Source organism: Myotis daubentonii, chromosome 15 (genome assembly GCF_963259705.1).
Source record: "Myotis daubentonii chromosome 15, mMyoDau2.1, whole genome shotgun sequence".
Taxonomy (NCBI): domain Eukaryota; kingdom Metazoa; phylum Chordata; class Mammalia; order Chiroptera; family Vespertilionidae; genus Myotis; species Myotis daubentonii.
Window position 1 is genome coordinate 41,661,000 of NC_081854.1, and position 25,830 is coordinate 41,686,829.

General features: G+C 51.0%; 1 protein-coding gene across 1 annotated transcript in view; it reads left to right on the top strand.

The window, feature by feature from the left end:
* The first annotated feature begins 4,478 nt into the window (after positions 1-4,478).
* Positions 4,479-25,830, top strand: part of IL34 (interleukin 34) — a 56,591-nt gene continuing 35,239 nt past the window's right edge. The window contains exon 1 of the mRNA XM_059667501.1: positions 4,479-4,637. The gene's annotated coding sequence lies outside the window, so the exon portion shown is untranslated. The remainder of the gene's footprint in view (positions 4,638-25,830) is intronic.

Here is a 25,830-nt window from a genome sequence, read left to right on the forward strand (position 1 = left end):
AACATGGAAATGTTAACACCTGCGCCGTAGAATCGCATAAGATAACATAGGTCAGGTTGCTGGCACTCAGGGACCCATTGTGGACGGTCAAGGCCATGCTCTAGAACCGTGGTTCTCAACCTTCCTAATGCCGCGACCCTTTAATACAGTTCCTCATGTTGTGGTGAGCCCCAACCATAAAATTGTTTTCGTTGCTACTTCATAACTGTCATTTTGCTACTGTTAGGAATCATAATGTAAATATCTGATATGCAGGATGTATTTTCATTGTTAGAAATTGAACATCATTAAAGCATAGTGATCAATCACAAAAACAATATGTAATTATATATGTGTTTTCCAATGGTCTTAGGCGACCCCTGTGAAAGAGTGACCCACAGGTTGAGAACCGCTGCTCTAGAGCCTTTGGGTGAATTAACCATAAAAAGTGGGCAGAAAACTCCTGTGTTCATTTTCTCAATCCACATGTATCAGCCTGCGTGGCTATGGTGCCGGAAACTAGGAAGAGGCCCATAAGAAAGGCTCCCTGCTCTTGACAGGGCACACAGCCCATCTCATGGGAGCAGAGCAGGCTGCGACAGGCTGCCGGTCACTCTGGGACAGCTCCCTGCTTCAGAAGGAACAACAGGCTATGAGGCAGCGAGGAGAAGGAAGCAGGCACAGCAAGTGGGACAGCTGAGCGGCGTCTGGGGGAGGGAGTTTGGAAAGTTCAGGAGAGCTGCAGGGCTGGGCGAAGAGCCTGGGAGACGAAAGAGAAGAATCAGTGGAGACCACCTTTTACAGAACCTTGAGGATTTGGACTTTATCTCAAAGATGTGGGGATTTAGGCAGGTTTGAGGATGCCTGTTCTGGGACAGGGGATGGTGGTGGAGGCCTGGAAGACCCCCAGCCTTCCACCTCATCTCAGGGGCTTTGATGATACCCCAAATAAATAAATGCAGAAAGTAGGATTCTCAGGAGAGGCTTGGTGAGGGAGCCAGGCCTGGGAGTTGGGGCCTGGGGTTCTGTGGTTCTAGTCCCAGCAACTCCACCACCAGAGTAGGTGGGCCTCCTCCCTCAGGTGAGGGTTCAGGGCAGTTAGGCTTCTTACAGCTCTCTCCTGGGCGTCCAAATGTTTCTGGAGGCTGTGGCACCCCTCCACTCCCCACCCCTCCACCCGCCCAGGCAATAGACCAGTGATGGCGAACCTATGACACGCGTGTCAGAGGTGGCAGGCGAACTCATTTATTTGGTTGATTTTTTCTTTGTTAAATGGCATTTAAATATATAAAATAAATATCAAAAATATAAGTCTTTGTTTTACTACGGTTGCAAATATCAAAAAATTTCTATATGTGACACGGCACCAGGGTTAGGTGCCGTTAAGTTAGGGTTTTTCAAAATGCTGACAGGCCGAGCTCAAAAGGTTTGCCATCACTGCAATAGACATTTCTCCAGTGACGGTGGCCATCCGTGACGCAGCCTTGGAAGGAAGAGTCATTTCTGAAATAGACAGTCTGGCCCTTTGACCTCAAGAGACTCCATGGAGTTCTGAGAACCGTGGCCTGCAGGCCTGTGACAACCCCAGGGGGTTTCTGGGCTCCAGTCATCCTGAGTGCACGAGGGCCATGTCCCATACTTGGGGAGTGGTGTCCCCTGGGAGCAGGGCTACCGTCAGCCTGGGAACCTACCTCCTGAGCTCTCCAGGCCCACTGGAGAGGCCTGTCTGTACATCCCAGCCAGGAAGGGCTCAATACCCAGCCAGGGCTGCCTCCCCATCGCAGGGGATCGGGAGGTAGGTAAGTGGGGATGGGTGGGTCTGCAGTTAGCAAGGTTGCAGTCAAGGTGATGAGTTTGAAAGACAAAGAGACCTTGGTTTTGCTTGGCAGCTCTCGGGAAGGGCCGGACCCTGCTCCAAAGCTTTCTGGGGGCCCGCTGCTGTCATAGCAGGAGGACGTTCACATCCTGGCCCAGATTCTCCCACCAGGTCCCAGCCCCCACTCTGCCTGTATCACCTGCACATCACCTCAGTCCTCCTTCCCTGGAACCACACCTTTCCTTCCCTCTTTCCCAAGAGCCAGGACTTCCCGGCTTCCTTGTCTTTCTACTTTCTCAGATCATTAAGTTCTCTCCGTGAGCATTTTTTAAAAATCTCCCATAATCATAGATATTAAGCACATTTACATTGCTATGACACAGATCTCCAGAACTTTTTCATCTTGCAAAACTGAAACTCTGTCCCCACTGGACAATGACCCCCCCACTTTCTACCCCTCCTACCTACTGGCAACCACCATCCCACTATATGTGTCTATGAATTTGACTACTCAGGTATCTCAAACAAATGGAATCATATAGCATTTGTCTTCTTGTGTCTGGCTTGTTCATTTAGCATAAGGTCCTCAAAATTTATCCATGTTGTAAAATTTTATTCCTTTTTAAGGCTAAATAATACAGGTGTGGGCAAAAGCAGGCTTACAGTTGTGAATACATGAAACACGGAGTTTATTCTTGTATTACATACTTTTTCATACGAACCACTGTAAACCTACTTTTGCCCACCCCTGTATTTCATTGTGTATACACACCACATCTTGTTAGTCTACTTACCAGCTGATGGGCTCTTGGGTTGTTTCCATGTTTTAGCTATTGTAAATAATGCTGCTATGAACATGATGTTCAAATATCTCTTCAAGACCATGCTTTCACCATAGCCGGTTTGGCTCAGTGGATAGAGCGTTGGCCTCCAGACCAAAGGGTCTTGGGTTCGATTCCAGTCAAGGGCATGTATCTCGGTTGCAGGCTCCTCTCCAGCCCAGGCCCTGGTCGGGGCTCGTGCAGGAGGCAACTAATTGATGTGTTTCTCTCACATCGATGTTTCTCTCTGTCTTTCTCTCTCTTCCACTCTTTCTAAAAATCAATGGGAAAATATCCTCGAGTGAGGATTTAAAAAATGACCATGCTTTCAATTGGGGGTGGCATTGATTGGTATACCCAGAAATGGCATTGATGGGTCATATGGGAATTCTGTTTTAAGCTTCTTAAGGAGTCTCCATACTGTTTTTCATAGTAGTTGCAACATTTTACAATCCTACCAACAATTTACAAGGGCTCTAATTTCTCCACATCTTTGCCAACACTTGCTATTTTCTGTTTTTGATTGTGGCCATCTTAATGGATGTGAAGTGACATCTCCTTGTCATTTTGATTTGCATTTCTCTGATGATTAGTGATGTTAGGCATCTTCTTCATATATCTTTTGGCCATTTGTTTGTCACCACTGGAGAAATGTCTATTGAAGTCCTTTGCTCATATTTTAGTCAGGTTATTTGGTTTTTTATTGTTGAGTTGTAGGATTTCTTTATATAGTCTAGATATAAATTACTTCAGGCCTCTAGAACTTACCATATTTTCATATACTCTCTTCTATTCCATAGGTTGCCTTTTCACTGTTGATGCACAGAAGTTTTACATTTTGACGTAGTTCCATTTGTCTATTTTTGCTTTTGTTGCCTGCGCTCTTGGTGTCAGTTCTAAGAAATCATTGCCAAGTCCAATGTCACACTCCTGAGTAACCTGCACAGGAATCGCCTGGAGATTTTGTTAAATATTAGGTGCTACTACTGCTACTGACCAGGAAACCATACTTGGAGGAATGAGGGCCTGCACACACACACACACACACACACACACACACACACACACACACACACACTCACACACCTCTGTGTCCTATCAGATCATCTATACATGACCTTACTATAACCGGGTTTGTACCCCCACTCCAATGCATGACGTGGAAATGCCATCAAATGTAGGTCTCCATCCTGTGTAGCGGCCACTGCTAGCCCATTGTGTGGTAGGGCATGATTCAGGCTGTCCCTACCAATGGAGCTCAGGGTGCTACCAGGTCATACATAACACAGGGCAAGCATCTGTGACCATGGTTTTGTTGACCTGAAGGAATTATGGTTACTGCGTTTATTTGTTGTTCTAAGAACGAATACATTCAACCGTGTACTCCCTGGAGTCACCAGGAGGCTGGACCCTTGGTCTCAAGGCTCTGCCAGCCCTCCAGCGGTGAGGGGCAGAGCCCTGCGGGGCAGGTGAGGGGCAGGTGTGGGGCAGGTGTGGCAGGTGGAGGACACGCCTGGGAGTGGGAGGAGGCAGTGGCGGCCACTCTCACTCTGTGCCAGGCTCACAGTTAATGTCCACAGCTCCCTGCAAGGTTTGACTCGGTCTCCCCACTTTACAGACGAAGAAACTGAGGCTCAGGGAGACTTAGCTTGCCCGGCAGGAGGGGGCCGCCCGGGCTCTGCGTCCGCGGCTCCTTGATGGGTCACTTCGCGTGCGTGCGGGGCCTGGCCCTTCCCGGCCCCACCGCGCGGCCGGCGCTCCCGGCGCCCGGCCCGGCCCCACCGGATTCGAGAAAGTGCGCGCCGCCCCCGCGGCCCCTGGCCCCGCTCCCGCCCCCGCCCCCGCGGTCCCTGTTCTCCGCGATCACCCAGGCGCCGCCGGCCCCGCTGGCGGCTGTGGAGCGAGCCCGCGTCCCACTCCCGCGTCCCGGACCCCGCTCCCCGCTCCCCGCTCCAGCCTGGCTGCCCGAGCGGGAGGCGCAGCCCGCGGAGGCTCCGGCCCACAGCTCTGCCGGCCGCAGGGTAAGGCCTTTGCCGAAACCGTCGTCTCAGGGTGCCCGGGTCCCAGAGGTCCAGGGGCTGGGGTTCTTCTTGCTCCCCGGGCAGGGGAGGGGTCCCCCTGGGGTCCCCGCCTCCCCCCGCGGGAGCTCAGAGGAGGTGGCGGCGCCAGGTGGGTCCCTGCCCAGCGGGACAGCAGGGATGTGCGGGGAGGGGCTGGTGAGAGCAGGGTCGGCTGCAGACAGCCCCGGCCACGCTCGCACAGGCTCCCACCTGCTGCCCGAGCGACCGTGGGCCAGTCACAGCCTTGGGCCGCCCCAGGCCCCCGTCCCACTTCCCCCCCCCCCCCCCCCCGTGAGGTCGGGTAAAAGGAGGCGCTCCCCGTATAGCCTCACCCTCGGGAAGACGGCTACGGTAGGAAGACAAACGCCAAACAAACAGGTGCGGAGAAATCGGGGCCTCATGCGTGGTCGGCGGGATTGCGCTGTGGTGCAGACACTGTAGAAAACAGGTCGGCTGTTCTGAAAAAATTAAACAGTAAAACTACCGTATGAGTTAGCAATTCCACTTCAGAGTATGTACCCCATAGAACTGGATGTTAGCCGCAGCATTATTTGCAATAGCCTAAAGGTAGGAGCGACTCACACTCCATTGGCAGATGGATGGAGAAACAGAATGTGGTGAATGCATGCGATGGAATATTATTCAGCCTTAAAAAATACACCGATGAACCTGGAGGGCATTATGCTGAGTGCAATAAGCCAGACACAGGAAGACAAATATGATTCCACTTTTTAAAAATGGATTGATTTTTAGAGGGGGGTGGGGGAAAGGGAGAGAGAGAGAGAAACATCAACTTGTTCCACATACTTATGCATTCATTGGTTGCTTCTTATATGTTCTCTGACCAGAGATCGAACCTGAAACCTTGGTGTTATCGGGAGACGCTCTAACTAACTGAGCTACCCAGCCAGGGCTCTGTGTGATTCCACTTACATAAGATACCTAGAGTTGTTATATTTATAGAAACTGAAAGTAGAATGGAGGTTTCCAGGGAGCGAGGTGGGTGGGGAGGAATGGGGGAATCATTACTAATCGGTTTAGAGTTTCAGTTTTGCAAAATGAAGAGTTCTGGAGATGGATGTTGGTGATGGTTGCACAACAATTCACTGCATACTTAGAAATGGTTAAGATTTTATATTATGTGTATTTCACCACAATTATAAAAAATTGGGCAAAGAAATGGTACATGCCTCACAGGGGTGTTGTGAGGGTCGAATGACACATTATTAGTGCAAGACTTTCGGCCTCATCCACCCGGGATGTGGAGGGTGTGTGTGTCCCTGGGGGGGGGGCGCGGAGAGGGGGGCAGTTGTGCTTTTCTGCATGAGATGCTCAGGGTGGGATTCCGGGGAGCCGTCCTGGAGCCCTCCTCAAGGGTTCCTGGCGTTTGTGGGATGGGTGGATTCCAGACATTGGAAAGTCCCTGGCAGAAAAGTCACTTCCAGGAAGGGGCAGTTTGCAGGGAGGAGATTTTGGCTCTGCCTAGAGAACTTGTGATCAGAGCTGCTTGAATGTGGAGCCAGCTGCCTCATGGGGGTGATGAGCTCCCTGTTAGTGGAGGCATGCAAGGAGAGGCGGGGCAAGCTGCGGAGAGACTCCGGCGTGAGAGGTTGGAGCCAGAGGGTCTCCTAGACTCTGCACCTCTCCGATCCAGTCCAGGCAAAGTTATATGGCACAGGCCTGTGTAACGGCGGGACCCACATCAGAGCGAGGGGGTAGGTAGGTGGGAAGGCTTGCTGCCGGCCCTGCCCTGAGTGACAGTGATAACAGATGTGCCTTTTCCTCCTGGCAGGCACTGTGCTACCTGCTAAACAGGTTTGGTCTCCAGTCCTCATCACAACCCTGTTTGGCGGTTGCTCCTCTCATCCCCATTTTACAGCTGGGAACCCATGCCCGGGGGTTAAGTCACCTGCCCAAGGCTAGTAGGTGGTCGAGCTGGGATTTGCACCCAGACCATTTGGCTCCAGCCTTCTAGGCAGGGTGGAAATCTCCACAATCTGCCTCCCCACGCTGGTCACTCCCCGCCATCCTGCCCCCGGCCAACCTCTAACACCCTCACAGGTACCAATAGAGCTGTGACCCCCTCCCCTGACGGGGAGTCAGCACTGCCGCCTCTTTCTGGCTGGCACCTCTGTGAGCCGAGCCCTGACTGCTGGGGTCTCCAGGGTTCAAGGATAATTGTGAAGAAAACACTGGGTATGATTGGGAGCCAGGCTCCCTGTCATTCAACACCCTCCAGGTCTTTTCGTTAAATGGGACCCTCTCTAGCCGCCCTCTTCCTGCGCTCAACCTCTTCCCCAAGGCTGTTGAGTTGTTTTGCCTTTTTTGTAACGGTGTTTTTTCCAACCCAGCCCCCTGGGTGTCAACACCTCGGCCACGCGATTCACTTTGTCCAAGTCCATCGTCAAGCGCTCGAAAGGCAATCAACACTCTCCTTAATGGTGGCAACACGGCGGCCTCCTGTGGCCTCGGATCTGAGCAGGATCACAGAGGAAGCCCTGGCAGGGACAGCGATTTGCCCAGGATGACACAGTTAGTGGGATGGCATTCACACCTTAGGAAGGCACCCGTCTGTGCCAGGCAGGTGCTCAGCCCCGGCAGGTACCATCTCCCCGAGTTCATACAGAGCCCAGGAGGTGAAGGACTGTGTTACTCCCATACTGCAGAGGAGGGGACTGAGGCTTGAGGCTCAGGAGGTTATGTATTCAGAGGCCTGGATAGTTCCTTCTCCCTGCTGCTGCCCTTGAGGCTCTGTGTTGCTGTTCTGATAGCAGTAATGTTGCTGCCACTCACTGTTTGGTGGAATAGCCTACATTTCCGCTTTCTCTCCCACTGCTGCCTGGTACCCTCACTGCCACCCCGGAAGTTGGTGTGGTCGTGCTATTTTTATGAATGAAGGTGATTAGGGGTTCCCCGGGCTGCCGCAGTGGAAGGGTCCTACCAGGGCAGGGTGGTGGCTCCTCACTCTGCACTGAGTCACAGACTACATAGTCAGTCGTCTTGCTTGCCCCCTTGGAGGGGCTGTCCCAGACCCAGGAAGCTCCGTGCACATACGCTGGCAGAGCAGCTGGCCCGGCAGAGGCTGGCTGGGGCCAGGTGCTTTCCAGTGTCTTCCTGCGGCTGGGAAACCTTTGGGTGTCGTCTCTGCAGAAGGTGCCTCCTGGTGCTGCCTGCCCGGTTCACCTCCCAGCCAGAAGGCCCGGCTCTCCCTGTCTGCAGAAGTCATGTCAGCAACATGAGTTTTGACTGTCATGCTGCAGTGACAGAGCTCTGGAACAACCCACAGGAGGAAGCTGAGGCTGGCTCAGGACTTGGGACCGACCTCCTAGGCTGTCTGTCTGCAAAGCCCATGACATTGGCTGAATCCCTTTTATTTTATACCTTGTAAGCTTTCTTTAAAAAAAAAAAAATTAACGGATTGTTTTAAAAGGACAATTTAGATTTGCGGAAAATTTGAGGAGAAAGTATGGAGAGTTCCATGTAGCCACCCCACTGTGGATGCACAGTATCCCTTGTTATAAACATTTTAATGTTTTTATTGATTTCAGAGAGAGGAAGGGAGAGGGGGAGAGAGAGATAAACATCAACGATGAGAGAGAATCATCAATCGGCTGCCTCCTACACACCCCTACCAGGGATCGAGCCCGAAACCCAGGCATGTGCCCTGACCGGGAAGCATGTGCCATGACCAGGGACCTCTTGGTGCATGGGTCGACACTCAACCACGGAGCCACACCGGCCGGGCTCTCCTGTTATTTGCATGTATTATTAGTGTGTTACAACAGTTGGTGAATTGATATTAATACACTATTAACTAAAATTCATAGTTTAGGTTAGGATGGAGCCTTGGTGTTGTACATCCTGGGGGTTTTGACTGACATACGACAGTGTGACTACTGTGGTCTCCGCCATTACAGTTGTACAGCAGAGAGTGACTGCCCCATCCGTGCACCACTTCTCCACCCTCCCTTCCCCCAGCCCCTGGCAACCACTGCTCTCGATGCCGTCTGTGCAGCTTCGCCTTTTCTAAAATGCCATCTAGTTGGAAGCATGCAGTACAGAGCCTTTCCAGGTTGGTTTCTCTCGCTTAGAACACGCATTTATGGTTCATTCAGGTCTTTTCGTGGCTTGATAGCACATTTCTTTTTAAGTGCTGAATAAGGTCTCGTTATATGGATGTACTATAGTTTTTCAATCCATTCACTTGTTGAGAGGTGTCTTGGTTGCTTGCGGTCTTGGGTGATTATGAATGAAGCTGCTCTAGAGATATGTGTGCATGTTTATATTTACTCAGTTGGGTAAATATCAATTGGGATTGTATGGTAATACTATGTTGAGCTTGTAAGAACCTGCCAAACTATCTCCCAGAGATTGTATTATTGTGCATTCCCACAAGCAAATCAGTGGGATTCTGCAATCTTATTAGTATTTAGTGATGTCAGTTCTTTTGGATTTTTTAAAAAAATATATTTTATTGATTTTTTACAGAAAGGAAGGGAGAGGGATATAGAGTTAGAAACATCGATGAGAGAGAAGCATCGATCAGCTGCCTCCTGCACACCCCCTACTGGGGATGTGCCTGCAACCAAGGTACATGCCCTTGATCGGAATCAAACCCGGGACCCTTCAGTCCGCAGGCCGATGCTCTATCCGCTGAGCCAAACCAGTCAGGGCAGTTCTTTTGGATTTTACCCAAAACAGTAATAGGTGTGTAGTGCACATTGTTGTTTTACTGTGCAATTCCTTAATGAATAAGATGTGGAGCCTCTTTTCATGTGCTTATTTGTCATTCACTTATCTTTTTGGCAAGATGTCTGTTCAGATATCTTGCTCATTTTTTAATTGGGTTGTTTGTTTCCTTATTGCTGAGTTTGGAGAGTTTTAAAAAATATATTTTAGATCCAAGTTCTTTATCAGATACATCTTTTGTAAATATTTTCTCTTCATTTTCTTAGCTGTCTTTTGCAGAGCAGAGTTTTGAATTTTAATAAGGTTTACCAGTGTTCTTTTTTTTTTAATGGACTGTGCTTTTGTTGTATCTAAAGACGCATCATCAAACCCAAGGCCACCTAAACTTACTCCTATGTTATATTCTAAAATTTTATTATTTGCATTTGATGTTTATGTCTAAGATCCATTTTGAATTAATTATTGTAAAAGATATGTGTCCAGATTCCTTTTTTGTTGTTGTTGTTAATCCTCAGTTGAGGATATTTCCCCCCATTGATTTTAAGAGAGGCTGGAAAGGAGGTGGGGGGTGGGAGGGAGAGAGAGAGAGATGTGAGAGAGGCACATCGATTGGTTGCCTTCTACACGCACCCTGACTAGGGCCAGGGATGCAACCCAGACACGGGCTCTTGACCGGAAATTGAACCCATGACCTTTCTGTGCGCTGGCTGACACTCTAATTAGCCACAGCAGCAGGGCTCTTTTTTCTTTTTTTGCATGTCAGTGTCCACTTTGTTCCAGCACCATTTGCCAATACTATTCTGTCTTGATTCCTGTAGGTTTATAGGAAATCTTGAAGTCAGGTAGTGTTAGTCCTCTTACTTTATTTTTCTTCAGAATTGTGTTGGCTATTTTAGGCCTTTCCATATAAACTTTAGAACCAGTTTGTAGATACTTATAAAATAGCTTTCTGGGATTCTGATTGAGATGGCATTGAATCTATAGCTCAAGCTGAGGAGGGCAAACATCTAAATAATATTGAGTCTTCCTATCCATGAACATGGACTACTTACTTCTCCACCTAGCAGCAGAAAAACGGCACCAGGTGTTAGACCGATGGAGTCAGAAGGGATCTGGGTTCAGCAATCTCGGTACTTGAGTTATGGCTAAGAAAAAATTCAGAGTCAAGATTCATACTAAAAGAGAAAGTTTAGAAAGTCACAGAGGTAGAAGAAGTGAGCCGTAGAAGAAGTGGGCTCGAGAGATATCTGTAATACAATCAGCAATTAAAAAATCTATTTAAAAAGAAAAGAAAAAAAAAAGAAATTGGCTCAGGAAACACGTGACAGAGGCAAAAGAGGGGCCCGTGGAGCTTGGGGGAAAGAGAGAGTCCAGGAAAATGCTCCTGGAGGAAGGGGTGGGAAAGGTGTGGGCGTGCTACAGTGAGAGCCATACCAGGTCCTCCATCCCTCGGGCTTGTATCTGAGGTGTCAGGGGAGGACCTCAATAGAATATTCATCATCTTTCCCGTGTGTCGCTCAGGGCTGGTGTGTGGCTCAGCGTGGTGGTCCCCACCGATTGCTCAGTACCAGGGAAGGGGGTTATTAGTCATTGCAGCTGGTCCTGATGTCGGCCATGGCATTATTCCACCTGGTTTTGCTGCTTTTCTGAGCCTGGAGCTGAAGCACAGCTGAGGCCTAGATGTGGTCCTGCCTTACGGGAGTAGTTTTGCACATTGCTACGCACCCAGGACTCTCCCGCTGGGGACCCTCTGCACCTGGCCCGTCATTCCTGCTCTGACTGCCTCCTACATTCCTTGATTTCTTTCATCAGAGTTTTATCGTTTTTCTTATGGAGCTCTTCTACATATTTTGCTAGATGTATACCAAAGCATTTCATTTTTGTGTGCTAATGTAAATGGTTTATGTTTTTAATTTCAAATAGTTATTATATATGCACAGTGAAAAAAATAAACATCAAGAAATACAGATTGTTTTACTGTAAAGAGTAGCTTCCTCTCCGTATCTCCTTCCTTAGGCCTCTATTTTCATCTAACCGAACACCATCACTGATACTGGGCTCTTATGGGTCCTTCTAGAGATGATATGTACACACCCAAGCCCATATTCATAGTTACATTCATCCAACAAACATCATGAGCATTTGCCATGGGCCAGGCACAGAAGAGGGGGCAGGACACAAAAGGGAGTCTTGCTGTCATGGAGCTCCCATTCGCTGCAGTTGCCATCACCGGCTACATCCTCAGACGTTTCGGAAACGCTGCCCGGAGGTATTCTCCTTATGGGAGAGTGGGGGCCCAAGGAGGACTCTCTGCAGCCAGTTGAGTTTTCCAGGAGCTCAAGCTGGTCCCGGCGAGGGCCAGGGGAAGGGCTGATGCCGCCCAAGGCCAGAGGAAGCAGGTTCTGGAAGGGCGGAGAGGAGGAGGAGGTGAGGAGGCTGCCAGGCCAGTCTGGGGCCAGATTCTTATCAGAATAAGGACTTGGAAGTTCTCTTGTTTGCAGGTGGCTGCATTTTAATTTCTTGGTTTTGTTTCCTCTCTAGTTTCTTAGACTCATTCTTCTGGGGACAAGTCTAACCTTGTTCGGCTGACCTCAGGAGAAAAGGGATCTGTCCTTACAGAGACCAGCACTGTCAGGAGAGTGGCCAGGGCGCCCCAGAGGCACAGAAGGGCCATGGTGGGGACAGGCTGTGATGAGCAGCCAGGGGAAGGCAGTGAGCTGCTGGGGACCAGGTGTCCGAGTGGCAGACCTGTGCCAAGTCGGCTTCTTGCCTGGGTTTCCCTCCCAAGGTTGGAGGTGGCTCTCCTAGATGTGGCACTGGGCTCTCTGGCACCCATTTCCTTCCTTCCTTCCTTCCTTCCTTCCTTCCTTCCTTCCTTCCTTCCTTCCTTCCTTCCTTCCTTCCTTCCTTCCTCACCCAAGGATATTTTTTAATCCTCACCCATTGATTTTAGGGAGAGTGAGAGAGAGAGGGAAAGACAGAGAGAAACATTGACGTGAGACAAACACATCGTGGTTGCCTCCTGCATGGGCCCTGACCAGGGCACAGGCCGGGGAGGAGCCTGCAACCAAGGTACATGCCCTTGACTGTAATCGAACCTGGGACCCTTTGGTCTGCAGGCCGAAACTCTATCCACTGAGCCAAACCGGCTAGGGCTCTGGCACTGCATTTACACCTTTGTGTCAGACACTGAGCCAGTGGATGCCCTGCAGCCACATGTGTGCTGCCCTCCATCCATCCCCAGCCATGCGTGTGTCCAGTTGCAATGCGGGCGGAGCTGTTACTGTCTGCGTGTATCATGCATGTGGTATGATACCACTGACCAGGCCCAGGGCCCATAACTGTGAGATTCACTCCCACTTTACAGATGAGAAAACTGGGGCTCTGAAGCCATAGCATTTTATTCCTCTGCAGGGCCCCAGCACCCAGGAAGAGGCAAACCCAGATGCGGTGAAGAGAAGTGGCTCCTTCCTATGCCCAGCGGCCCTGAGCTGCAGCCAGAATGGCCTGCCCTGGCTGGCTCGGGCCCGGGGCCGAGCGGGCAGCCTCTGGGTTCTGACCCTGAAGTTGCTGGGTGCTCAGGTCACCCCCTCCTGCTCCACATTCTTGTGGGCTCCCTGCCCTGGGCAGGCCTCCCTGGCCTTATAGTCAGGCTCTGCCAGCCGCCCAGGCTGCTGGGTCTGGGAATGTGCTCTTTTCCTTTTGCCTTCAGGCCGTCCTCTAGCCAAGGCTATCAGCAAGGGCTTTGGGTCAGACATACTAAGATGCAACACTTGCCCTCCCACTGGCCAGCTGTGTGCCTTGGGCAAGTCGCTGAGCTTTCTGAGTTTCGGTTTCCTCATCTTTAAAACAAGGGCGAGGATGCCTCACGGCTGCTGGTGTTTGTGTGCGGGGTGCAGGGATTAAATGATACAGAGGAGCCCTAACTGGTTTGGCTCAGTGGCTAGAGCGTTGGACTGAGGATTGAAGGGTCCCAGGTTCGATTCTGGTCAAGGGCATGTACCTTGGTTGCGGGAACATCCCCAGTGGGGAGTGTGTAGGAGGCAGCTGATTGATGTTTCTCTCTCATCGATGTTTCTAACTCTCTATCCCTCTCCCTTCCTCTCTGTAAAAAATCAATAAAATATATATTTTTTAAAAATGATACAGAGGAACTAACACTAGCTGTTATTATTACTCTCCTCCTCATCGTCCCCTAGTCCGTTTAGCCCACCTGAGAAGTCCCAGCTGCCTCTGGGCCACTGCCGAGGTCATCAACCCGGGTTTTATGAGCCCAAACGTCCCTGAAGCAGAGGCAGCGCCCTCTCCGTGGCCATGCCCCGCCACGCTGGGCGCTCCGGCTGTCCCCCCTCGTTCTACGAGTTTCCACTGAGCAGCTCCTGTATGTCCACTGGGGCTGTGGCCGGTGAACACCGAGTGCTAGTTCCATTGGCCCAGATTAGGCAGGAGCCCATGGAAAGTTACAGCTAAAAACCAATACAAGGAAAAGGAAATGTAAGGGGTATTTCTTTTTAGCAAGATAGAAGATTTGATAGTTTCGAGGGAAAACTCTATAAAACATGTAGAAACTTAGGGTACAAAACCATCAGCACACTTTTTTTTATTATTATTAATCCTCACCAGAGGATCTTTTCCCCATTGCTTTTCAGAGAGAATGGGAGGGGGAGGGAGGGAGGTAGGGAGAGGGAGAGAGAGAGAGAGAGAAACATTGATGTGAGAGAGACACATCGGCTGGTTGCCTCCCTCATGCACCGCAACCAGGGGGCGGGGAGCCAACCTAAAACCCAGGTATGTGCCCTTGACTGGGAATCGAACCCGTGACCATTCGGCGCATGGGCTGATGCTCTAACCACTGAGCACACTGGCCAGGGCATCAGTGCACTTTTTCTGCAGAGCTGAGCTGCATGGAAATAAGGACAGCCCCTGGGCAGGAGATGTAAAGGAAGCCTGCCTGGGGAGGGAGCCAGGCTGCTTGGCCGGCCTCGAGGGCTCTTCCCTGGTCTGGATAACCCAGGGGCATGGGTTTGAATAGCCGCGGGGATAAGGGACAAAGTTTTGAGCCCCCTTGAGGCAGAGAGGGAGCACTGAGACCCCCCACATACACTTGGGACCCTGGAGGGTTTAACCCGCCAGTGAAAGTGAGGCTGGGAAAAGATTCGCCCCCCAGCAAAGGCAGAGGGGAAAGCTTGTCTGCGCTGGCCTGGGTCTGGCTGGGGAAAAGGAAGGCCTCTTTGGGGGAATTCGTAACCACACACCTGCCTTCTTTTGGATTTGGGATCAAATTGACACGGCTCATGTGACCCTAGAGTCTCCAGGCCAGGAGATGAACGTAAAAGCTGCTCCAGGCCTGGCCCGCGGGCTCGGCCGGTTGGAAAGTCATCCTGAAAGGTTGAAGGCTTGATTCCCGGTCAGGGCACATACCCAGATTGTGGGTTCGATGTCTCTCTCCCTCGCCCTTCCTCCCTCTCTAAAGTCCATAAAAACATATCCTGGGGTGAGGATTAAAAATAGTAAAAAAAAAAAAAAAAAAAATGGTTAAGATGGAAATGTTATGTATATTTTACCACAATTTTTAAAAAATGCTACTGCGGACTAGTAACTCCTTGGGACACCCGGTAGAAGCACAAGTAACCCCTCTTTGGAGGGACACACCTTCAGTCCAGCCTGGTCACGCGCCCAGGAGGCCTGTCCGACTTGAGCAGCCCGAGTCACAGGACGCACAGGAGCCCCGGCCGCGCAGCTCAGCTGGCTAGAGCGTCACCCCCACACACCAAGGCTGCAGGTTCGACCTTTAGCCAGGGCACATACAAGAGTCACCCAATGAATGCATACATAAGTGGAACAACAAACGTCTCTCTCTCTCTCTCTCTCTCTCTCTCTCTCTCTCTCTCTCTCTGCCTTCCTATATCAATAAACGAACAAATAAAAAACCCACAAGAATGCACCAGGAAACCAGCCACTGTGAGGGAGTCAGCAGTAAGGACAAAAAGAGAAACAAGAGGAGAGATGTCCCCGGATGTTTACTGTAGATTATTCATAATGTCACACAAAACAAAAACAAATAAAAAACCACCACCACCACCACCATGCCTGGAAACAGTAAAATCCCGCAGCCAGGACACATTATGCAGCCAGTAAAAGACTGGGAAGGGTTTCCCTGGGGGCTTTTAGTTTTGAGTGAGAAAAAGAATGGACATGGGTGCCAATAAGAGCCCCGTTTTTGCAAAGCAACCCCAAAGAGCAGAACTTGACCCCGAGCCCCACACTTGCATACATGCATTCTATGTCAGTGTACGAGTTTGAAAAAGGCAGCGAGGGCTGCGCATGGGGGTTTTGTATAGGGCTGCAGGCGAGGGGAGGGAGAAGGGAGAAGGAAGAGGAGAAGCGAAATAACTAGAGATTTCAGAGCAACAGGATTGCACTGAAACTGTCTGCCTCCGCATGCCTTCCATGATGCCTTTATGGGGAGGCGGGGTGTGTGTGTGTGTGTGTGTGTGTGTGTGTGTGTGTGTGTACAGTATAAAAAATTAAAATACTGACCCACAGTTATGGTCACTGTGATGGGGACAGGGGCAGGGGAAGCAAGTCATCGGATCTGGTGATTCGGTTTTATTCAGACAAACAAGCAAACGTCAGCTCCATGCGCATATGCCCTCACACGCTAGTGTGGGCAAGGAGACAGGTGTGGAGGGACAGGTGTGGGCATCCTAAAGGAGAGGGTGGAGGGGAAGGAGGTGGAGAGGGGACATCAGCCTCTGGGGTCTTTATAAGAGGAGAGGCACAGAGGCAGATATCTTGGTGTTAGACTCTTTCACTCAGGACAACAAACCCGCATTGATGTAGAGGACGGAACATAACGAATAAAGGCAGAGACGAGTGACCCGGTGAAAACCTCTCGGGCACTGCTTCTGAGGATGTAAAGTGTCTGAGTGCCCTGCAAGGCCCTTTTGCAATAGCTTTCAAACATATAAATGTACTCATTTCTCCCCCCAGTAATTCCGCTTTTCCATATGAACTTCCCCGGGGCATGAAGCTGTCTGTACAAAGGTAGTCATTGCAACATTGTTTGTAGAAGTTAAAGATTGGAAACATAAATGTTTATCAGTGGTAGACAGATTAAATTAATTATGGCCCATACACAGTGGAATTCTTAGCAGCTGCTGAAAAAAGAAAAGAAAAAAAAGAGACTGAGTCAGAGTCTTCCAGATAGATTGAGAAGAGCAAAATGCAGAACAGCGTCTGTTAGTTTCCTAGGACGGCCGTGGGGGACTTAAAACAGCAGACATTTCACAGAGAAGAAAATGATCAACAAAACAAAAAGCAACCAACTGAATGGGAGAAGGCATAAGCAAATAACATATCCATTAGGGGATTAGTAGCCACAACATATAACGAGCTCATGCAACTCAATATCAAAGAAATAATCTGACTCTAGCCAATTTGGCTCAGTGGATAGAGCGTCGGCCTATGGACTGAAGGTTAGATTCTGGTCTAGGGCACGTACCTTGTTGCAGTCTCCACCCTGGCCCTGGTTGGGGTGCGTATAGGAGGCAACCAATCCATGTGTCTCTCTCTTCCTGTCTCTCCCTCTCCCTCCCTCTCCAAAAATCAATGCAAAAGTATCCTCAGGTGAGGATTAACAAACAAACAAAACAAACAAAAAACAATCCGATTAAAATGATCAGAGGCCGGCCAGTGTGGCTCAGTGGTTGAGCATCGACCTATGAGCCAAGAGGTCACTAATTTGATTCCAAGTTAGGGCACATGCCGGGGTTGCGAGCTCAATCCCCAGTAGGGGCCATGCAGGAGGCAGCCGATAGATGGATGTTTCTCTCTCATCGGTGTTTCTCTGTATCCCTCTCCCTTCCTCTCTTTCTAAAATCAATAAAAACACATATTTTTTTTAAAAAAATGGTCAGAGGACCTGCATCGACATTTCTCCAAAGAGGACCTACAACTGGCCAATAGACATGAAAAGACACTGAATGTCACTAATCATAAGGGAAAGGCAACTCAAAATTACAATGAGATACCACCTCACACCTGTCAGAGTGGTTATTGTCAAGCGTTGGTGAGGATGTGGAGAAAGGGGAGCCCTCCTGCCTGGTTGGGGGTGTGTTCATTGGTGCAGCCACTAGGGAAAACACCATGTTCAAGAAATTAAACACAGAACTACCATTTGACCCAGCAATTCCCCTTTCTGGGCTTTAATCTGAAGAAAACAAAAATAGTCATTTGAAAGCCTATGTTGGTTGTAGCATTATTTACAATAGCCAAGATATGGTAGCAACCTAGGTTTTCACGGATAGACAAGTGGAGAAGAATTTGAGCCCTAAAAGAGAATGAAATCTTGCCATTTGTGACAACATGGATGGACCTGGAGGGTATTATGCTAAGTGAAATTAATCAGACAGAGAATGTATGATTTCACTTATATGTGGGATTAAAAACAATAACAAACCAACACAGAGAACAAGCTGATGGTTGCCAGAGCGGAGGGTGGCAGGGGGAAGAGCAAAAAAGGTAAAGGGGATGGAGAGGTACAAACTTATAGTTATAAACTAAATAAATCACGGGATGTAATGCACAGCACAGGGAATATAGTCAGTAATGTCGTAATAACTTTGCATGCGACAGATGGTCACTAGACTTGTGGTTACTGGGCGTCATAAGGTACCAGGTATATAGGAATTGTGTCACTGTGTTGTACACCTGAGGCTGATATGAGGTAGGATGCCCACTATGCTTTATGCTTCTCAGCATTTTATCTTGCCCTAAATTGGAGGTTTTAATTAACGTCCTAAAATATAATGTTAAATTACACCCTACAATTACGTGGGCAAAATGGAGGCTAGACAATATTCAACCTCCAAAATGAAAGTCTAAAATAGAAAACAAAAACTAACAACAACAAGACCCCCCCCCCCCCCATTTGGGAGACTGGAGGTCTGAAATCAAGGGCTCCCTCTGCTGTGAAGGCTCCAGGTGAGGATCCTTCCTGGCTGCTTCCTAGATTCGGGCGCCCCCTGAACCTCCTTGGCTTGTCGCCGTCTCCATTCTGTCCCTGTCGCCGCCGGCTCTTCCTCTGTGTGTGTCTCAGCAGTTGTTGGATTTAGGGCCCGTGCCAGCCCAGCACGACCTCACCTTCTTCATTACATCCGGAAGGACCCTTTTTCCAAAGGGTTACTGAGGTTCCAGGTGGACAGGAATGGGGGGCGGGGGCACTCTTCAACCCACTATCAGTGGCGAACTACCATGGGCTTGAAAAATATCAGGTAGAGCAAGAGCCCTTGGCTGGGTGGCTCACTTGGCTGGAGCGTCGTCCACCAAAAGGTGGCGGGTTTGATCCCAATGGCTCGGGGCATATAAGGGGAGCAACACATTGATGCTTCTCTCCCTCTCTCTCTAAAAATCAGTGAGAAACATATCCCCTGCTGAGGATTAAAAAAAGAAAAGAAAGATAGAGCAAGAGATGCTCGTCCATGCCGGGCACTGGGAAGTGGTAGGAGGAGGCGGGATGTGCAGCTGTGAGGTGGAGGAAAGCTGAGCGGCCAGGAGTGGGATCCCAGCGGGAAGGGGGAGGAGGATTCCGGCTGGAGTGCCCTCCTCAGGCCTTTGGGCTTAAGGCTCTGCTGTGGGACAGCTGGGGGCGGGGTGAGGAGGAGGGAGGCTGGGCTGGTGGGACCTGAGGTTGCCCACCCCTCATTGAGGAGAAATGGGCCGGGCTGCCAGCCTGTGGCCACAAACTCTGGTAACATATTTCTGGAGATTCTGAAATCTCCTTGGCCAGCTCGGCTCCCCTCACGAAGGACATTGAGCTGTTTCTCCGCATTCGTTAGGAGGCGGTGCAGGCCCCTCCCGTCCCCCGCCCCCGCCCCCCATCAGCTGCTTAGGCGGGGCTCCCCGCTTTCCATCTTTGTCACAAATGCACGTTGAAGAGCATTGAACTCTGAGGTGGCGGCTCCAGCCCTGTGTGAGATGGTGGTGCTCTTGTACAGGTGGCATGGGGTGGGCCTGGGCCGGAGGGGTGAGTGTGGCCTGGCGAGGAGGCCAGGCACCTTGCCCTGACTCCAGCCTTTCCCTTCCCAAGTGGCTCAGGGCCTGGGGCTGCGTCTCACTCCTCCTCCGCTGCGATGCTGATGCCTGAGAGAACATTCACCCCAGCCCCCACCCGCCTCCCTGCATTAATCAGCTAACACAGCCTTAGCATTCTCCTCATGCTGGGCACTGAGCTAGGAATTCAGTGGGGCTGGCGGTCCAGCAGGGAGAGAAATGCGAGCCTCCTGGTGAATGATTGTTTCATGACAGCGAGGAGCACAGGCCCCGTGGCTCTTGGAAGGTAACAGACAAAACCAGAGCCACAGCCGAGCGCCAGGGCCCTGGGAAGAGCAGGGCTGGAACCCAAAGTCAACAAGTGCGAGGCCAGACCTTCCCAGGAAGACAGGCTTTGTGTGACCAAGACGCTTCCCAGCGTGGGGACCTCTGCAGACACCCCCACTTCCCCTCCACCGCTCCCCACCCCACCGCCCAGCACCCAGCTGGAGGAAGTTTCTCAAGCCCCATTTCTCAGGTGGGTGAAGTGAGGCTTAGGGAAAGAAAGGCAGTGACTGGCTCTCTAGGCCCCGAGTGAGTAAGGAGAAGCCACGGCCCGGTTTCCCGGCAGCCTGCGTGGGCAGTCCCGCCTCTGTGAGCCAAAGCATTAGACACAACGCGCTCTGTTCCCGAGAATTCCATGTCCCCATGTTTTCCACCAGGGACATTCCTGAATTGGTAAGAAAGGGACTGGGCCAGACCAAGGCCTGGCAGCTGATCAGCTGTGAAAATCCAGAGACAGAGGCAGTCAGGGGAAGTCCGAGACTTTAGGGAGCTCCCAGCCGGAATAGATGCTCGGGACACTGCAGTCAAGTCAAAGGAAGAGGGTACCAGGGACTCGGGGGGGAGGGGCACAGAGGGACAGCCCCCTTGGAGAGGGGCAGCTGGAGCAAATGGGGCTGGCAGCCTTCTGGGGGCCTGGGGCAGCTTGGGAGAGTCTGGGGGGTGTAGGGCAGGGGATATGGGGGAAGGGGAGGTACGGAGAGGGAGATCAGGTGCGTAGGTAAATGGGGAAGGGCACGCTGCTCAGAAACTTCAGGTGCAAAGGGATTGAGACTGGTCAGCCACCGTGGGGTGTGGGCTGTGGGGGCGGGGCCTGACCCTCTGGTGATCCCTGGACACAGATGGGGAGGGCCTGGCCCTGGGAGAGGGGAGGCTGTGTTCTGGTGGGAGGCTGTGTGTCCGGTTCTAACCCCTGAGGATCCACATCCCTTAGGAGGCTGAGAAAAGCAGAAACCCTTCCTCTTCCCCCTCAAATGCAAATGTTCACTTATAGGCAATATTTTTGAGTCCTTTTTACTTTATTGTGGTAAAATGTACATAGCATAAAAATGACCATTTTTAACCATTTAAAGTGTACAATTCAGTGACATTAAGCACATTCATAATGTTGTGTGACCATCATCACTTTTCCAGAACTTTTTTCTTTATCGCAAACAGGAACTCTGTCCCCATTAAACAACACCCCTTTCATCCCTCTCCCCAGCCCTGGCAACCTCTATTCTACTCCCTGTCTCTAGGATTTGCCTGTTCTAGGTACCTCGATACATATGCAATTAAAAAAAAAATCCCACCTGAGGATAATTTTTCCATTGATTTTTAGAGAGAGTGGAAGGGGCGAAGGGGAGAGAGAAACATCAATTGATTGCATGGACCCTGATGGGGGTGGGCCCGGGAATTGAACCTGCAACCCAGGAACTTGCCCTAGACCAGAATTGAACCACAACCCTGCAGTCCCCAGGCCGACACTCTATCCACTGAGCCAAGCCGACCAGGGCCATCACTGCCAACACTTCCCTCGTGGCTTTTGAGATCCGCCCTCTTTCTCCTTCCTCCCCACACAATCACTGGCCTGCTTTCTCTTCCCACAGCTTAGTTAGGGTTTTCTAGAGTTTTTTTTTTTATAAATGAAATTACAGTATGTACCCTTTCTTCTGGGAGGTCTGGCTTTTTTCATTCCACATAATTATTTTGAGCTTTATTCATGCTGCCGGTGGCCTGTCTCCATGTCCATTCTTTCCATCTCGAGGTATTCCATTGTATGGATCTACCATGATTTTTTTTTTTTTTATCCACTACCCGCGATGGGCACTTACGCTGTTTCCAGCCTTTGGTGCTAGTAAGTAGAAATACGGCGGGTTTTATACTTTGGTCTTGTGCCCTGAAACATTGCTGGTCTCGTCTGTGAGCTCATCTTGTTCCCAGTGTCGGGGGGAAGCATCCAGTCGTTTACCGTTTAGCTGTGAGTTTCCCATAGATGCCCTTTCCTAGGCGGAGGAAATGCCCTTCTACTCATAATGTGCTGAAGGTTTCTCTCAGGAGTGGATGCTGAAGGTTATCAAAAGGGACAAAACCTCCTGTACCTGTAGCCCCAGGTGCGCCTCCTCTGGCTGGAGGCCGGGCCTCTTCTCGGGCGCATTGCCCTGGGGGCCTGGGGCAGCTTGGGAGAGTCTGGGGGGTGTAGGGCAGGGGATATGGGGGAAGGGGAGGTACAGAGAGGGAGCATTAGGTGGGTAGGTAACTGGGGAAGGGCGTGCTGCTTCCTGGAGCCTCAGTCTCCGCATCAAGTAAAGGGAGCTGGCGGTGGCCCCGCTGCAGCCTGTGTGGGTGCCCCCAGGAGTCCCCTTCTGAGAAACGAAGGTCATAAGCCTTGCTCTCGGGACTCCTGTATTCAGCGAGCCCGTGGTGACAAGGCACTTACAGAGATGAGGTGAACGCGTCCAATGGCCCGTTTGGACCTTGGTGACCCCTCATTAGCCGTTTGACCTCCTGCCCATTGCGCAGTCTCTCAGCTCCATCTCTCTTGCAAAGCAGAGATAAAGAGACGCGAGAGGCGAGGGGAGCATAAGTTGGTGTCAATGATAAGCGAGCAAGTGGGGAAGGGAAGAGCCAGCGCTAGAACTGGCGCCCGGATGCCTCTGGTCACGTGGACAGGTCGCACTTTGCCAGAAGGTGGCCATCTCCCCAGGATGGATGCCACCTGCGGCTCCACGGGGCGTGTAGGAGCTGGGAGAGGAGGAAAGGCTCACAGAGCCGAGGAAACGCTCCTGGCTTCTCTCCTTCCCCGTCCTGGCCTGTGCTCAGTTTTCCTCCAGCCTCCCGGCCTGGGAGCGCTCAGCGGACCTATTTCTCCTTCTCTGTTGGCACCTAAGCATCCTGCCCAAATGTCCAGCGGGTGTGTGTGTGTGTGGTGTGGTTGGGCGTGGGGGAGAATGGGGGGGGGGAGCAGGTGGGATTTAGTCCAAGCGCAGATTCCAAGAGTCCTCTGGAAGCGAAGAATGGACTTGCATTCCCTCACCGTCTGTCTTTTGTCATTTGGGGAGCCTCTTGTTTAGAAACACACTTGGGGGGGCTCTCAGAACTAGAGGAAGGGTGGTGTCTACCAGGTCCCTCTTCCCCACTTTTGTACCCGTTTCCCAGCTGCTGTGGGTTAACCGGGGCTGCCACAAACAACTAACCCTGTGTCTTTTTAAAAAATATATATTTTTATTGGTTTCAGAGAGGGAGAGGGAGAGAGAGAGAGAAACATCAATGATGAGAGAGAGTCATTGACTGGCTGCCTCCTGCATGCCCCACACTGGGGATTGAGCCCGAAACCCAGGCATGTGCCCTTGACTGGAATCGAACCCGGGACCCTTCAGTCCTCAGGCTGACGCTCTATCCACTGAGCCACCCTGTGTCCTTCTCCAAGCCACCTTGCCAGAGATAGTTGAGAGGTTACACCACTCCACCCCCACCCAGGGGGCCATTGAGTGAGTCAGGGAACCACCTCCTGGCCTCATTGGAAAATGCTCTGAGCCTCCCAGGCTGCCCTTCCCACCTCCTCCTCCGGCTCCCTCACAGCTTCCTCCTGAGAGCACCTCCTCCATAACTCAGTCACCCCCCTCCCGGGCGCTGCTTCTGGGGAAGCCACTCCCAGGCAGGCCATGTGCTCTGTGGTTTAGAAATTGGGGTTCTGGGATGGGAGAGTTGTTCCTTCTGGCTCTGAACGCTCTCCAACTGAGTGATTCACTGAGTCACACAGTAAATAGTGGCAGGGCCAGGCCCACAAGCCGCTCAGCCTGAAGACCAGGGATGAGGGTGGGCCTGCTGGTGAATGTCTCGCTGTGCTCCCAGAGCAGGCTTCCTCTCAGGTAAGCCCCCTCTCCCGCCTTAATTATTCCAGAGACCTGTGTCTGGAACTCCACCCCCTTCCCTCTGTCTTGGAATAATTCACACTAACGTGTGAAAGATTGGCAGCTCAGAGACAATGCATCTTGAAAAGATCCAAATGCATCTGGTTGATCCAAATACATTTTTTTATTTTTTTGGTTAATCCTCACCCGAGGATATTTTCCCATTGATTTTTAGGGAGAGCGGGAAAGACAGAGAAACACCCATGTGAGAGAAACACATGGATTGGTTGCCTCCTGCAAGAGCCTTGGCCAGGCCCTGGACCGGGGAGGATCCTGCAACTGAGGTATGTGCCCTTTGGCCGGAATCGAACCCGGGACCCTTGGGTCTGCAGGCCGACGCTCTATCCACTGAGCCAAACTGGCCAGGGCCAAATACATTTTTTAATTCGCTGGACTTGCTGTCAGGATGATAAAGTGAGCTGGCAAAACGCAGGCAGTGCAATTCCGTTTTTGAGGTCATGAAGGAGCCCCAATCAGCAGATTCCTCCGCTTTCCCAAGGATCAGCCTCCCCATCTCCTTTCCTGCCTCTCCTCACCCTCCCCACCCATAACCAGACCACATGTGTAGAGAGAAATGCCCCGGTGTCTCCCAGGGTTCCCACAGCAGGACCTGTCACAGGTGAGTCACTGGAGGGGAAGCTGACTCAGCTAAAGAAATACTTTTGCCAAAATGCTTTTTTTTAAAAAAAAAAAAAAATAAAGAACAGACTGGTGGTTTGAGTTAAACTCCCTAACAAGTGGCGTATTTCTCAGAAGAGTGGGGAATTGTGAATGATTTAGTAAATGTCCACACCATTTGCCAAAGGCTCTTGCAGGAGGCAACCAATCCATGTGTTTCTCTCACATGGATGTGTCTCTCTGTCTTTCCTGCGCTCACGTATTGGCTCGGGGAGCGGGGGTGGGGAAGGTCTGTGGTATTGGCCGGGGGACAGTGCCGGAGGCACCTCTGAGGAGTGGCAGCCACTGGAGGCCCCGTCCGATCTGTGCCCTGACCTCCTGAGTGACCTTAGGCAGATCATTTCTTTTTCCCCAGGCAGTTTCCTCATCTGTAAAATGAATGGAACATTCCAGAACCTTGTTACTCCAGGTGTGGTCTGCAGACCAGTAGCATCTGCAACACCTGGAAGTTTGTTAAAAATGGAGTCTCCCAGGTCCCTCCCACGCAGACTCACTGGGTCAGAATCTGTATTTTAACTGGATTCCCAGGCCATTTGTAACATTTATGTATTTATTATTATTATTAGTCCTCACCCGAGGATATTTTTCTTTGATTTTCTTTTTCTTTTCATTTTTTTTTTTTTATTTTTTAGAGAGAGTGGAAGGGAGGGGGAGAAACAGCGAGAAAAACATGGATGTGAGAGAGACACATTGGTTGGTTGCCGGGCCCAGGCCGTTGGTTTGCACATCACGGTGTGAGGAACCCTGCTCGGGACCAGGCTACTCAAACGTGGTCCTCAAACCCGCGGATCAGCATCACCTGGGGGAAGAAGCGCCTTAGAAACCCAGGCTCATGGGCCCCCCACCCACGGGACGCGCGCAGGGCGGGGCCTGGAGCCGCCTGCCCGGGTGCGTGTTGGGCAGCGCTGACCTTCGAGGAGCCCTGAAGCGGCTCTGGAACCGCTGTCGCTGTCGTGTGAAGAGCTTGTTTTGTGCTGCTTCTCGGCTTCCGAAACGCTCAGAGGCCGGCACTTGGCGGCAACTCTGTGAGGTCTTCACCTTTGCTCCGCCAAAGAGAGAGCTGATGTGTAAGGGAGATGAGGTGAGTTGCCCCAGATAGTGAGGCACATCTCACTCTGTCTGGCGTAGCGCTATCAACCCAAGATGTTTTTGGCAAAGCCGATGAGCTGTTTAGAGGGTAATAAACCGCCTTGTAAGTACTGAATGTTACCTGTGTGCACAGGACGGGCTCTCAGAACAAGAGCCAAGAGCAGGGGGGTGGAGGCGAGGGAGGATCTGGTTGCGTCACCATCAAGGCTTCCAGCTCGTGAACTCCAGCTCTTCTCATGCCCTGTTTAACGTTTGCCTTAGATAAAACGTGCATATGGTTTAAACAGCCTGTAGAAAAGGACCAGAGGGAAAGTTTTTCTTTCTCGCTCCTAGTTTACCCTCCAGCCCCAGGCAGCTGTTTTGAGTTTACTGGTCCTAATCCAATCAGAGCTGATCCTGGAAAAGCTGTGAATCTCGGATGTGTGGCTGCC